This window comes from Sebastes umbrosus, chromosome 22 (genome assembly GCF_015220745.1).
Source record: "Sebastes umbrosus isolate fSebUmb1 chromosome 22, fSebUmb1.pri, whole genome shotgun sequence".
In the NCBI taxonomy this organism is placed as follows: Eukaryota; Metazoa; Chordata; class Actinopteri; order Perciformes; family Sebastidae; genus Sebastes; species Sebastes umbrosus.
This window is the reverse complement of record NC_051290.1, coordinates 17,611,218-17,625,820: the sequence shown is the minus strand read 5'-3', so window position 1 is coordinate 17,625,820 and position 14,603 is coordinate 17,611,218. Positions and strand designations below refer to the sequence as shown.

Genomic DNA, 14,603 nt, shown 5'->3' with positions numbered 1-14,603 from the left:
GTTCAAGGTGTTTCTCAGACAGGAAACAAGTGCAAAAAAAAATGTGCTTCACCAGGTCTGTGCTAGCACGGGCTCATTAGTGGAGCACTGGGTGAGTGATTGGATGATTACTTGTTATTGTTTGATTGTAATTAGGATTGTTAAGGTGATTAATTGGCTATAGGATGATTGAGAGGTTGACTGCTGGCTGCCTCCAGCTGGAGATGTGCAGCTGGTGTGGCATTCAGAGAGGTCATCAGAAACATTTCTTTTAGCCTATTTTTAACTTGTGTTGTACATATATACAATGAAAGGAACAGCTGGAATTATAGAAGAGGATGGAGCTCCCAACAGCCTCCAGGAAAATTGATCGGTATGAATAACAGGCTTCCAGCAAGAAAAGGGGACCATGAACTCTTCTTTGAGGACACACTGTTGAAAACAATAGGCAAGGCAAGGGAGCTTTATTTGTGTAGCGCATTTCAGCAACAGGGCAATTCAAAGTGCTTTACATAAACATTCAAGAACATTGCGACAAAGTGCAAAAAGAACAATAAGACATAATTCAAACAGACATAAAAACATTAAAGATTAGAAAATAAAAACAAGCTAAAAATAAAAGCTATAGGATAGAAGCTAAAATAGAATATAACACACGAGTAAAAGCTCTAGTGCAGTATATAAGATCATTATCTGGCAGCAGCAGCAAACAGGAAAGTTTTGAGCTTTGTTTTAAAAGAACTCAGAGTTGGGGCTGGTCCTGCAGGTTTCTGGGAGCTTGTTCCAGATATTTGATGCATAAAAACCGATTCTGCATGTTTAGTTGTGACTCTGAGGACACTAAGCAGACCTGATCCAGATGACCTGAGAGGTCTGGATGGTTCATAACATAGCAGAAGATCAGAAATGTATTTTGGCCCTAAACCATTTAGTGCTTTGTAAACCAGCAGGAGTATTTAGAAATCAATTCAATTCAACAATACTTGCACTTATAATGCAAGCAACTTTTTTTTTACACCTGCAAACATTTCTGATTAAGCATGTATGGCATTGTAGCCTATAACTGCCACACCTGTTTGGCATGTCAGCCAGTCTACATTTCCTTTTATTGAACTGCTGCAGCTTTTATACTAGTTGCATTTTCAAGAAGCCTTGAATCTTATGTGTGAGAGAGAGAGGCAGTGGAATTTCGCATAAATATTGCAGCCACAGGGCGCACAGACAGAATGTAATATAACATAGGTCTCCTTGCACCAGCCTCAGGCAAAGAGATATATACTGTAGGTAAAAAGATGCTTTCTGGTGTGTATAGCATGTTATCTCGTGTTTGCTGCTAGGTGGAGCCCGAGTATACGGCGAGAGCGCAATCCGAGTTTCTCCTCTCACCTTTTCACTGGCTCTCTCCAAAAACCTCCTCTCTCGGTCTCCATACAGAATTACTCCCAGCACAGTGCGCACAATTGGTTTGTCATAGTCGCAGAGAGCTCAGGGTTTTTTTTTGGAACCCAAACAACTTAGATTATTTTTCCCCCTGTGGAGCTTTTTCTCTCAAAAAGACCACCCTCCACAAATTCTTTTGGATACTCTTTGTGTGTGTGTGTGTGTTGAGAGCTGCTGGCGTTTTCAGCTTTTATTATGGGGACGTGATGTAGCCCCCGCACAGAAAGGACGCCTTGTGCCATAAAGGGATGTAAGGAGACAGTATACCGTGGATACAAAACCTGCCGGTTCTCCACCACGACATCTCTGGATTCTTTACGCACAGCAGATTGAATCGAGATCGGATATTGAAACGGGAGCGACTGGAGGACAACTATTTGGATCCGTTTATTCTGCCTCTCTCTCTCTCTCTCCTCGACCCCCTTTCCATCAAGTCCATTCCTCACACGCAGCGTCCAGAAACACCAGCTGAGAGAGAGAAATGATCTCTGAATGGATGGACGATGAGCTATCCCTCCGTTTCACCACTCGTTTCTAAAATCCGCGGTAAGTGTGACTTAAATGCATCTCTTGTTTGTGCGCACATCCAACAATTCATGTGCAGATTGCAGCTCAGGGCGATAATAATAATAATGCATCCATGAATGAATGAATCCCTGCAGCAGTGTTGATGTATGTTGCTCTGTTAATGTCAGTCTTGGCACTCCACTCTTTAATTACTTTAACTGGGCTATCGATGCGTTCAGGTGCAATCAGAGCCGATCAACGCGCAACATATTGATAGCCAATATGAACATTTTGAATTTCCTGTTCTGACTAATTAATCCGTTCTGTTAGACTTAGAGAGGGGTTGGATTATTATCTAATGTATCCGGGGATTTGTTGAGTAGTGAACAGTCTTTTCTTTTTTTTTTTTTTTTTAACCATGCTTTATCAATGTGCTTGGGTCTAAAATTGGCTTTGCAAAAGAAGTTCCATATTGGATGCATACCTATGGATGAAGTTCTTGCATTATAAAGTCATGCAGTTTTAATTGTGGACAGCATATCATATTTTTTTTTAATTTAAATTGATTGTGTATGTCTATGGGCTGAGGCTAAGGCAGTATGACTGTAAAAGCATCAATTGCGTGTCTTTCAAAAAAAAAGATCCAGCCAGTGCAGGCCTGTGTTTTCTGTTGCAGTTTGTTGTTGGAAAATGTACTGGAGTGTGAGGACAGATGCAGCAGTGTGAGCATCTGCATTTTTCATGATAGGTTGACTATATTGTTAAGAATAAAATCTGCTAAATTATTGGTATAGGCTATGTAGAATTTTTCACTTCCTCAAAACTGTGACTATTGGCTTTTTTTTTAATACCACACAACAAATCTGATTTAATGCCCACTGTGAAAAAGAGGGAATAGTGAATGGATGAACCCTGCTGAGGAAGACGTGCTGCCCTGTGTCTGAGAGAAGTGCAGAGGTTGTAGGGGCCACTGCACCCGCATGCTTTGATGTGAGGACAGCACACTGTCTTTCAACATCAAAATCAAAGCGGAAAAAGGTAACCAAGCACATCACTTTGAATCAGATCGGAAGTTTTCTCATCGCTGCAAAATGATGCCCTTCATTTCCAAATCAGTGTTTGGGATATGGTTCAATCTTTGTCCAATTTCATCCTGAATAGTACAACAGCTGTGAATTTGGAAGGGAATCTGTCATGAGTAGTTTTTGGAGCAGGGCTGGGCTTCTTGTGATTCAGATGTGTGACTAACTTCCATAATGTATCCCCCCCCCACTATTTCAGAATATCATTAACATTATTGCTGGTTTTATCCGTATTTGACAATTACATTCATTATGTCCCGGACTGCAGCACCATCTGTCATATAATCTGCATTGGTAGAAGTGCCCTCAAGCAGATGACACGCACACACACACACACACACACACACACACACACACACACACAACCACACAGTTTCCTCTACCGACAGTAAAAACCTTGACTTCCTCCACCAGGGGAAAACTCAGGGGGACATTTGATGCTTTCTGACTAAACGGTTATGTCAACCTGCACTTTGTTTTCAGTGTGTCTCATCCATTTTGATTCAGCTAAATGCTGCTCCTCGTGGAATATAATCTAGGTTATATGTAATATAACAGCACTTGAACTTAGCATCTGGTGTGATACCTGATGGGACGGCACTGTATGAAAATAGAATAATTGTTCCCTTTCCTTACTTGAAGCTATTGTTACGTTGCCGTTCACTGTAAGGAGATAGTGTGCTGAATATGAGACACTGTGCTACGTATTGATTGAATTGGTCATCTCAGGTAAAGAAGCACATTGAGATAGTGATAGGTGCTAGACATAAAAATAGTAACACACTGATCCACTGTATTTGAGTGTTTTCACGGTGCCTTCTTATGCCAGTCAATGCTGTTAAATGTGTCTCTCGGCACTTGAAACTGCAAATATATATTTTTTTCATTCACAGAAAGGGTTAGAACCCTTGACCGGAAAAAACCCTTCACTGGATGAATCATTAGAGGCTTTGTAAGAGAGTTATTCAACCCTTCTTTTGTCTATATAGTGACTCATTCTGTCGTTTTTACAGTCTAAATCCAACACCTTTGTGCTGGCACATATTTCCTCCTTTTGTATTGTATCACACCGATATGGGTTCATTTGTTGCCCTCATTTGGATGCATGCTTTTCCTTCATTTGGTTCATTTGGTCATTTGTATTGTTCCTCTGAAGTGGTCCCACTCTCTGTGATCAGCCCGTTGATGTAGTGTAGTTTTTTTTTCAGCCCAGTGAATTTCTTTCCATCGGCAGTTCCATTTATTTGATTTGATTTTTGCCTTTTTGGACACGATTGCAAGCCAGGAAGAATCCAATTTGCCATTGCGGTATGACTGGAGACATGGGCTCTTCAATTTCTTCATTAGGTTAGCTTGATGTGGGGTACAGATTCATGGCTCATATTATGTACAGTGAGGGCTTTTACTGGTGTATCAATTTGGATAACCATTCTTCAAAGAGTAGCATTTGAAAAGTCAGTTACACACACACATATTCCCTATTTATTGTCAACATCTTTTGTGCTACTAATTTAAGGTAGATGGGATGAATTTGATTTTTCATTTATTTATTGTCGCTTTAAATTCATCCCCTAAACTGTAAAGACAGTGAGAATTTCCTTTTAGTGAGACCTTCGCTGTCCGAACACTAATCGACCCTGGTCTGAAAAGCAGTGTAGCAGAATCACTGGGTGAATGAATACCTTTTTATGTCTTTATCTAACTGCTTGGTCTGTAGTGATCTGGCATACTTTACATCGAATAAAATGCTCAAGGTCATACTGCGCATATGTTCTCAGATATTCATATTTTCTCGCACCGAATGTACTATAGAATCTCTCTCGGGATTGAAGGCAGTGGATTGATTGTGATTTACTTTTCCCATATTCCCATGGACGTTAGCACTAATGAGGGAAATTATTTATGGGTGTTTTTTATTTATCAAAGTCAGAAAAGAGTCAGTAGAGGTAGCCTACGAATTACAAAAGCATTAAACTCAAACCCTTTTTTTGGCAGTTAGGAATTACAATTAGGTTGTAGCAAATTGATCACAATTCCAGCAAAGTTGATGGTCTTTGTTGGTGGTAGAATCGCTCTGCTCTGACCTTTCTGACCATTCAAAGCCCAACCAATGACATAACCGCAGTGAATCGCATTCCTTGAACACTTTTTGATGACATATTATACCTGTGCTGTGCTTTGCCTATGCAAGGCTCTGCAGCCTGCCTCACGGTGACCGAAGTGCAAATTTCTTATCATTATGTCGGGTCATTCCTACAATGTGCCATCACCTTATTTAGTAAAATATTACACTACCAGTCTACACACTGCAGTATCACTCTCATACACTGTTCACAATATACTCTAAGGTACTATACTGTATGTATCAATTTACTCGGGCTGGACCTGAATATTCGTTGATTCGCTCGTTGGGTGGGCGTTCAGTTTTCAATTTTGAGATTTGGATATTTGTTTTCAGGAGGAAAACCTACCCACAGTGTCATGTTATTTTACACTAGTTGGCTACTTATCTCTAATTTCTTATATTCAACGAACAATTAAGCAGTAAAACAATGGTTTACAAGATTTCTTATAAACAATCACTGCAGGGAATGAACCATGTGTGTGTGCGTAATGTGTCTGGAGCAACCGTCATCACCGGACACGATGGACAGCGAAGAGACTAGAAGCCTGTCAGTCCAATGAAGGGTGAGCGGAGTGCAGCAGTCCGTCATGCCGTCACACGCCACTGTAGTCCCGCCATGGGTCCAGTCCGGACAGCTGAGAGGAGCCAACCAGGTCATTGTAACCTAAACTAAGATTAGCCAGCTACCTGTAACTTAGCTATGCGGCATGGATCTGGCGTCGGTTGCTTCATAACGTTAGCTGATAAAGTAACTAGCAAAAGGCAAGGTAGTAAGTATCATGGAGCCAATGGTCCACATAAAATATAGGAACATTACAGATAGTAACATTATTCTAAATATTATATACAGTAACAGCTGTTTTGGCCGATGCTCGCGAGTGTGAGCGACAGGATGCTGTCTGCAGTTCCCTTGACGACCACCGGTATAATTAATAACAAGGATTTTCTGTAAGTCACATATAATACCTTTTAATAGTTATTTATTACCCACATTGGAACTTGTTTTGGGGCAGAGTGTGGAGCATTTTAGTTAACCCAAGTTAAAGCCTGGTTTCCAGCATTCATAGATCCTTTACATGTAAATAAAATGGAAAAAAGAAGTTTGGAAACTTGTGTTTGGTCGATTATTTCTCCAGCGCATTTTGGTAAATTTTTCTTGGGCGCTACCCACATAATCAGCTGTGCTGCTCATCCCACAAATGCATGATCCTTACAAGTTGGACATCATTGTGAAGGTAAATAAACAGGCTTTCCAACAATGTAAAATACAATACCAATTAGCATTGTAACAACAGAGAAATAATCCACCAAACACAAGTTTCCGAACTTTTTTCCCCAGTTTATTTGTTAAACCTCCCTGCATGTGACACGACCATTCTCGAAAGATTCAATTTGTTTTTCTTTATCTTAGGCAGCACTGTATGAGATCCTTGCCGAGTTAGAAAATAAGGACTACATAAGAAGCGAATTCTGAATTCTCACACGGGCGGTCTAAATGAAGGATTTTAAAACTTATTTTGCAGTTGAATGATTGTTTATCCCCGAGGCTGGATGCTGACATGTTAAGCATCACAGAAACATCTTCAGAGAAGGGAGATGATGCCTCATATTTTTCTGGCAGATTTTTTCCCCTGTGATTTTTAAATAATGGGTGGCTCCATCTCCAGTGTAACCCCATAAACAGGGTAGCCTTAGCGATTAAAATCATACCAGTTTATGCTCTTTACAGAATTAAATTTATATATAAATTGTAATGTCTTTTTAAACATAATACTTAATCCTGTGGCAAAAAAAAATATAAGGCTCACAACCTACTGTACTGTATTAACATTCCTGTGAGACAAATCTCACCCACTGCTACAGTGAGGCCCTTGGCTTTTCTAAGGTCCCAAAGAGCAGAGTTATCCTGCTGTTAGGAGGGAGACAGGTTGGTTCTGATGGGGCCCTTTCTCTGGCAGGAATGTCACTAAAGAAGAAAAGCAAAAGCTGAAAATAAAAAAGAAAGCGCATGGCCGAGGAAAGGTCTTCGAGGTCTACGCCTCCAACACTTTAGCTGTCCTGTCTCATAAAGAGCTCGGACACAAAGGTTTTGACACAAGCTTTCACAACCCCCTGTAGGAAATGGAGGTTACAGTTTAGATGGAGACTTCAGCTGGTGCTTGATGGAAGAACAGACAATTAGTTTCTTGATTCTGTATAGCTCTGTGAAGAGTGACCCCAATGTTTGGGAGCATTTTAAGCGTAAAAAGTCAAAGAAAAGTGCTATAGATACAGCACATACGCTAACATACTATTGAATACATTGCAAGGCCAACAGGTTTGAGCACAGCGTTTTAGTGGAATGGTTTGAGTGTTTGGCATCAATGTTTTTTGTCTGTTTATCACTCCATTGAAAATAGCACTGGAAAATAAGAGGGTCTTTGAAGATCTATGAAATAGAAAGTACAAATGCAGGCTGATATTTGTGATAAAGAGTAATCTACTGATGACAGATAAAAAGTTTGAATAACATGGCGTGAGGCAGCCACATCTTTGTCAAGGAATAGAGAAAAATCGACACCGTCTGTTCGTCTCCCTTATTTGTTTCCACCAGTACACCTATTCACTGACTTGATGATGGGAATTATCAAATTAATTCCAGGCCCTTTCTCTGTGGCTGCTTCATAAAAAAGTGTTTAGGATGAGAGAGAGAGAGGATGTGTGTGATGTATTGATGAGCCTTTTTAAATCACAGATTTGCAGGGGATTTTATACCACTCCAGTGAGACTGTGGTGTGTTGTGGATAGGGCTAGGTCATGGAAATGTTTCTTTGATTTGGAATCCTGATGATGAATAGGAAAACAAGTGTAGATATAGGCAAGGATGTTACATTGGACCTCATGCAGCAGCATTCTCTTAAATGTGCTCTCATCCAGGTGTGCTGAATGATGAATCCCACTTGATCATAAATTGGAGGCGTGCGGCCGATTGTAGGGCTGCACAGTTAATCAAATATTAATCGCGATGACAATTTTGGCTTCCCACAATTAAATGAACATGATCGCCGCGATATTGACGTTTAAAATGTGCGTTCTGCTCATAGAAAACTCTGCTGCATATCAAATTAGGCGCTTCCTAAACTAACAGCTAGCCACCAGGTGATCAAAATGTTTTGGGCTTCAGTTTTGGGTATAGATATTATCTATACAACCAATGTGTTTATCATTAAATCAAGAGCATAAAATTGTTTATCTAGCTCTTAACATTGCTAATTTTGCTCTCGAAGTGCACCAGTTTGAAGCATTTCACTTTAAAATGTAGTTAGCAAAGGGGTAGGGTGAATATTCTTGTATTTTTTTTCTCATATTGCAATATATATATATATATATTGCAATGTCAGTTTTTTCCAACATCGTGCAACCCTAATTTGTACATTAACAGAGATGTAGCACAGCATGGAAGTGAAAACAGTGCTCTGTTTATTTTAATGTGATAGTGCAATAAAATATGTCGCCGCTAAAATCAGTGAATAATCATGATAACTAATCGTGACATCGATACTGATCAAAATAATCATGATTGTCATTTTGGCCATAATCATGCATACGGACCTTAAACACTATATAAGGGCAGGTGTTGTGCAAATACTCTGGCACATGCCCAAGAATTGGAGAGATGCCACCAAAAAAGGCTATAAGAAGAAGACGAACTTCAGCAGTAGTGAAATTGAGATACTGTTAAATAAACTTTTCCAGAACGTCGGTACTGGCATTACAGGAAAATCAAAAAGCATCGAAAAGCAGTAAGTAAGTCATTCAGAAGCTGAACTCTTAATTGGGATCAATGGATCAATAGTATTTCTTCAGCCTTGTAATTACTTTAAAACATATAATAATCTAAATTTGATTATAAGATATTAATGCATTTTGTATGCTCCTCAAATTTAAAATGTTTTCTTGCATTGGACAAACAATTTGTAGACTGTGAAAAACAAGATGTTTTGTTTCCTATTTGTTCTCATATTGTTTCTTACATGAGGCCCACTGTGTAAAAGTAGTAGACAAGATCTTTTAAACCATGAAATTAATTGGGGCTACAATGCCATTTTGTACTGTTACATTCACAGACCACACTCAGCCTCCACTGTGTTTTGAATTCCCCTCGCACGTCATTTTAATCTATGCATTCAATTTTAATAAAGGCCTGCAAGGCTGGTACATTGTCAAGCTCAAGTGTCGACGCTACCATGACCAGTGACAGCGTGCTTTGAAAAAACTGTTATGCTTTAGACTGCGGTTTTTATTATCTGCAAGCCACCCCTCCAACCTTAATTTGACACGTAGTTAAGTTGTCCCCAGGGGGGTCAAAACACTTAGCAGGCGCATTTTAACACTCGACAACTTCTGCAGGCAGAGATACAAAGACTGCATGCCAAGGAGATGTGAGCGTAAAGCATTAACTAGCTCGTGCAGATGCAGCTATGCATTCATTCTATGAATGGAGATACCATCTCTGTACTGCAGCAATGATTCTTATAAGAATGTTGCTTGCAGATAAGAGCCACTGCAGTATGTCTGACCAAGTGATAAGTACAGTGATCAAATCAGTTGCCCCTACTTAGCAAGTATATCTGTGCGACATTGTTAACCATAGCCCCACTAAGGCTGAACTGGCCCAAGGAAAATGAATGTCTACGAGTGAAAGGGATACTTTCTTGGCTGGAGTGCAGATATGGACCCAAAAATGTCAAGTTAGCATTTAAAGCAATCCAGGCCACTCTTACGACCCTGTTGGTGGTGTTAAAAGGTACCCAAAAGCCATCAAACTGACAAAGCCTGACGGAGCCGCAGTACATCAACCTCTTTACTACGCTGTAAAATCTGATACATTTGTCTATGTGCATTTTACAGTATGGCGCCAAGTTTTTTTTTGCCACAATATTGATTGCTTTCCTTTTGTTCTGAGTGTTTTTTTTCTCCCTTCATGAACTTTGGACCAGTGACGAGGATTCAAACAAAGATGCAATGCTTCTCTGAGACCGAAGCTCTAAAAGAAGTTAATTTATGGCCTGTTTGGGAGGCAGGTTTGGGCTTGAATACATAATAAGGTAGTGCACCTGCAGCCGCATACAAATGAATGGAAATGACGGTTAGTATTTACGCCTTCCTAAACCATTGGGACCTCCTGATCTGACCACTAATTGGCCGGCGAAGAGAAAATGAAGATAGCTTCCTTGTTCGCAGGGTGCTGTATCTGCAAATATCAGGTGCATTTGCACGTAGCAGCTTTGCACCCACAATCGTACACCAGTTATCAGAAAGTGCACCTTCCACTTATAGCAAAGCAGTACAAAAGAGAAATATTCTACCAGGGTAATGCCAAACGGTCACTTAAATTCATATTTTGTGCTGTTAAAGTAATCAAATTAGACCAGGTATTGATACAGAATATACCTTTCTGGATGCCTTTTTAAAAGAGTTCTGTCAAAAGGATTTGTTGTATAACTTGGATGATATAAAGAACTGTAGCTACTCAGCATGGACGGATTATAAGACAATGGGCCCCTGGGCATAGACATGTATAGGCCCCCCACCCCTCCCGCATGGAACTAAGACCCCCAGACTGAAAGAGACAAAACGATTACAAACAACTAATCATGTAGTGTTTTTGTGGCCTATGTGTGTCTTTGTCGGTGTTTTTTGACTCTTTGTTGTCGTTCTGCGTATCTTTGTTGTTGTTTCGCATCTATTTGTACTTCTTTTGTGTGTCTGTTGTCATTTTGCGTCTATTTGTAGTTGTTTTTCATCTTTGTTGTAGTCCTGAGTCTAATTGTAGTTGTTTTGCGTGTCTGTTGTCGTTTTACATCTATTTGTAGTTGTTTTGCGTGTCTTTGTTGTCGTTCGGAGTGCCTTTATAGTTGTTTTGCGTGTCTTTGTTGTCGTTTTGCATCTATTTGTAGTTGTTTTGCGGGTCTATGTTGTCGTTCTGCATATCTTTGTAGTTGTTTTGCGTGACTTTGTTTTCATTTTGCCTCTGTTTGTAGTTGTTTTGCGTGTCTTTGTTATAGTTTTGTGTCTATTTGTAGTTTTTTGTGTCTTTGTTGTCGTTTTGCATCTATTTGTAGTTGGTTTGCGTGTCTTTGTTGTCGTTCTACATATCTTTGTAGTTGTTTTGCGTGTCTTTGTTATATTTTTGTGTCTATTTGTAGTTATATTGTGTCTTTGTTAACGTTTTGTGTATATTTGTAGTTTTTTATGTCTTTGTTGTTGTTTTGCGTATATTTTGTAGTTGTTTTGCGTGTCTCAGTTGTCGTTTTGCACCTTGCAGTCATTTTGTGTCCCCACCCCCCAGTATCCATCCATGCTCCTCAGTAGTTTGACATCTTTGAAACATGCAGGCACACTGAAGAATACCAAGTTAATAGTGCTACTATTATGTTTTGATAAAAATTCCATTACAGTATTTTTTTCATTCTGCCATTCTTTCAGCCTTCCACTTCACAAGGGCTTGTAATGGAACACAAAGCATGAATGCCTCGCAGAAATGTTGATTATCCTGCTGAACCTTTTATATTAAAATACCATTTCCCCATTCATACTTGATCAAATTTACAGAGGGTAGAAGCATTTTTGCAGGCGGATAATTAAAGTATTTTCATACAGGTGGGTGGCTCCACAATGAAGGATTTATGCTTCTATCGTGTGAGGTCATATACTCTTTCTCTTAATTAAGAGAAGGCATATTCGCCATGCACTAAACCAGATCAGAGTCTAATTCCACTCGTGACTTCAAAATGTATTGCGGCATTTCAGCATCTCCCTCTGTGCTTGTGACTTAGACCAAATTGATTTTCCTAATCGATAGCATAGGATTGGATTTAGGAGTGTGGGAGTAGGGGGGTGGGATCTGGCAGGGCCCGCTGCCTCAGCCAGCAGGCTCCTCAAGAGCGGTCCCTTGTTTGTTCCCATCTTTATGAGCTTCTGCTCACGGGTAACAGTGCATTTTAAATCCGGGCGCTTTGTACACCTGCTATCCTGCCTCATCTCAGGTTTGTATAATGACAGAAGAAATGTGTATCCATTGGCAAATATAAACTTCCCTGCCAGCCCTTTGTCACCTCTGGAATGGAGATGACTGAATTGATGCGCCGCCCCAGTGGAGCAAAACCGTTTAAATGACAACACATTTTTGTCTCACCTTGAACTTAATTGACTGCCTGAAAGCTGGCGTTTGAAAAGTGCTGACAGAATGACTTCTCTTGCTGTTTGGAAACGGTAGCTATTGACAGAGCCTGTTCTGTGTTGTTTTCATACCGCTGTCACACCTGCATGCATCTGTCTACCGCGTTCATAAGTAAAGGCTGAAATGGTGTCTTCATAAAGCTGTGCATTATGGATGGTTCATGTGACAGGTATTACCCCTAATGGGCTTAATGTCTGTATGCATTACTATGTATCGCATTTCTGCAGGGAGCAGTGGCAAATGTGCTCCTTACTATTCAAGGGCGAATTAAAATACACGGGTTGTTATTTAGTCACATTTCTTGCAATTTGGCTTTGGAAATGGAAATAACTAATGTTCCCATTTCAGCCTTTTAGTTAGAAAATAGCAGTCGTTAACAAGGCACCTGATGACAAGTGGGTTGATGACCCAGGTGTCCACCAGCGTTCCTGTCACTCATGACAGCTGGAGGACTAGGTAGCAGTTACGCTGTCACTGGAAAAGACCATCTACCCCCACTCCTCGCCATCCTCCCGCACATTGGTCTTGCCTGTGATGCTGAGCCGCCGCGGCGCAACGGTGGCGACTGTGGGATTTCTTAGAGGGGAGCCACAAGACTGTAATCAGTCATTATGTCAGAAGCGAGCCCCGTGAGCCCCGCTCCAGCTCATTCAGCCAAATAATAAGCAGCAGATAACGGCGCTGGCGTGCAGGCAGGAACAGAGCCCCCCCCGGGCGAGGAGCTCGAAAGCGGGGGGCCTTTTTCCTCTCGTCTGCCTACGCAGGAACGTCACCTTGGTTCAAGGGCTGGAGCGAGCTTTTCATACGGCCGGCTGAAAAAATTTCGTCTGTTGTTGGGAGACCTCCCTCCGGTTAATGGCAAACACACCTTGAGGTGCTGACAGGGAGTGTGTATTTTTTTGTCTAAGGATTGCAGGCAGAAATATGCTTCAGAGTTAAAAGCCGTGTCAAAATATAAACTCAGATCAGGTGGCACTGCAATGGCAAAGGCTAAACTAGCTGCTCGATGTTAGTTCTCTGATAGAATGTAGACATCTTAATGTGTTTTTCATGTTTTACTCAAATTATTTTTTGGATGCCTATAATACTTTACATATAGAGTGCTACAGGAATGAGTCCTAAAACCCGGAAATGAGTTAGTATTTTAGCACTTCCGGTTCCCTCGCCTGGAGGTCAATGTTTTTTTTTAGTTAGATGCCTGAAATAAGGTCCGTGGTTAACACAAGCTTAAGACAATTTAACATTTTGTTCTACGAAATAAAATGCATCAGTAAGTACTCGAAACGTCATCACGCCAACTTCTCCTCCTTTACAGCCTCGTTGTGTATACTCGCGCTCATGCGACCGCGGTGTAGTTCGTTTATAGACTAACGTCAGCTTTTTACTTCTGCCGTTTGCATTTACTCTTCAGAAATCATAAAAAGTGCTGTTCATTTGGGAAGATTATCTCGTTGAACAAACGTGTAAGTATCATAAACTGTTTGTCACAGAGCTTATTTTCTGCAATAATCCAAAACCCAATGAAAAAATATCATTGGCTTTTTGTGGAGGGAACCTATGCGATTGTAACTTCCGGGTTGGCCTACATATACAAATACATCATCCCTGTAGCAATCTATTGTGTTCATCCTGAAATTGAAACATTGTAAGCTTGTCCCTGTCTTGATAGAATTTAAAGGACAAGGGACAACGATGGAAACAAATCCAGTACTTTATAGTTCAATTTCTGACAGTCTGATTTATATGTTTGAGTATTTTATAAATATATTAGAATGTTGTAAATAAACCAAAAGTTCTAGTCACAGATGGATCTGTATTAGCTTGTTTTCAGCAGTATATATTCTTGCCGTGTTTAATCATGCAAATACCGCCACAGGACTGCTGACTATGTGATATTGAATAAAAAAAATGCCCCCTCCCCCTTTTAAGCCCCATCCCTTTCCCCTCCACCCTCGTGGAGTTTTGTCATTCCATAACAAGGGGTCACACTCTCCCATTGTCTCGCTATAGCATTCCTCGGCACGGTAGTATTGACTGGTTCTGCTGGGTGAGCGGTGCCATATAACATCCATACATCATGGTGAAGACAGAATGACAGACAGTGGGAGTTGAGATGTCAGATTGTCCTCTCCAGGCAACTGACATCCACTCCCCTCCCGTTCTCCACAGTGATTCTGCATTGATAGCTCCCCGCTTCCGCACCTTTGCTAGTCCACCTGACATGCTCATGATATAAATTATCTTATGG

The 14,603-nt window shown here is 40.6% G+C and overlaps 1 protein-coding gene across 20 annotated transcripts in view; it reads left to right on the top strand.

Annotated features, from left to right (window-relative positions):
• Positions 1-1,421: 1,421 nt before the first annotated feature.
• Positions 1,422-14,603, top strand: part of LOC119481177 (adhesion G protein-coupled receptor L3-like) — a 234,267-nt gene continuing 221,085 nt past the window's right edge. For 14 of the 20 annotated variants that reach the window (XM_037757869.1, XM_037757866.1, XM_037757855.1 and 11 more), the window contains exon 1: positions 1,423-1,965. The gene's annotated coding sequence lies outside the window, so the exon portion shown is untranslated. Of the gene's footprint in view, positions 1,966-14,603 lie in introns of all 20 variants that reach the window. The other 6 variants (XM_037757857.1, XM_037757872.1, XM_037757871.1 and 3 more) reach the window with 1 other exon arrangement.